Here is a 1,373-nt window from a genome sequence, read left to right on the forward strand (position 1 = left end):
AAAATAATATTTTTACCACTACAGTGTTGAAATAATTTAGCAACTAGGCTTTGGAACTTGGAGCAAATCCTGACAAGATCAGAGTAATATTTGTCCCCTTGGAATATTGGTCAAGAAAAATATAACACACAGCCTTGTCACATCTCAGTAAAACAATGCCCCTGCCCTTTCTACAGTCTAGTGATCTGAGTTAGAAAAATATCTTGAGGTGTAAAATTCATGTTTAAGAAGCAGAGTGATACATTTCTTAGGTATGGATAAAAGTCTCTAAAGACTTATCCACTTTTGTAGTTAAAGGTTTATACATTGTTTGAGGAACTTAACCCTGTATTTGTTCAACAAATACTTAAGGATTACATACTGTGTAGCAGGCACTGAGATGTAATGGTATTGGAGTATACAAGTATTACCTGCATCTCAGCAAAATCAAATAAGTGAATTTTGGGGGGAATTTTTCTGTGTGAGGAGGTATCCTTGAGTTAGTGTCCAGTTCTAGTCTCTTTTTTTTTAATTTAAAATTTTATGTATTTATTTATTTTTGACTGTGCTGGGTCTTTGTTCCCGTACGTGGGCTTCTCATTGAGGTGAGTTACCCTGTGGCAGAGCACAGGCTCTAAGCATGCAGACTTCAGTAGCTGTGACAGGTGGGCTTAGTTACTCTGCATATGGGATCTTCCTGGACCAGGGATCAAACTCATGTCCCCTAATTTGGCAGGAGGATCCTTAGCCACTGGATCACTATGGGTGTCCAAGTCCTAGTCTCTCTAAAGCTATTTTAATTAAGGTTTTCACATCCACAGTTTCTATTGGTTTAAAGATACGCTATTGATTTTGGAAAAGAAACATAGAAAGGAAACTTCAAGATAATATGGGGCTGAAAATGGTAGTGTTTGTATTTGGTGTAGTGTTTGGAATAGTAAATGTGTGGTTCTATCTATGTTGTTGAAAAAATGCTATTTCATTGGTTTCCAAAGCATGGTTTTAGTACTTCTCACAGAGAATAATTAACAGTAACTTAATTATAGGTGAGAATCCTCCAAAGTACCTAAATAGGTTTCACAATAAAATATGTCAATTTGAAGGCATCTCACCACTTGCTTTTAGTGACTGCTTTGAGAAGAACTTTGGCCACCTGATGTGAAGAACTGACTCATTTGATAAGACCCTGATACTGGGAAAGATTGAAGGTGGGAGAAGGGGATGACAGTGGATGAGATGGTTGGATGGCATCACTGACTCAATGAATATGAGTTTGAGTAAACTCCAAGAGTTGGTGATGGACAGAGAGGCCTGGCATGCCGCAGTCCATGGGGTCGCAAAAAGTCAGACATGACTGAGCTACTGAACTGAACTGAACTTGAGAAGAGGTCTTT

The sequence above is a fragment of the Bubalus kerabau genome, chromosome 4, assembly GCF_029407905.1.
Source record: "Bubalus kerabau isolate K-KA32 ecotype Philippines breed swamp buffalo chromosome 4, PCC_UOA_SB_1v2, whole genome shotgun sequence".
Taxonomy (NCBI): Eukaryota; Metazoa; Chordata; class Mammalia; order Artiodactyla; family Bovidae; genus Bubalus; species Bubalus kerabau.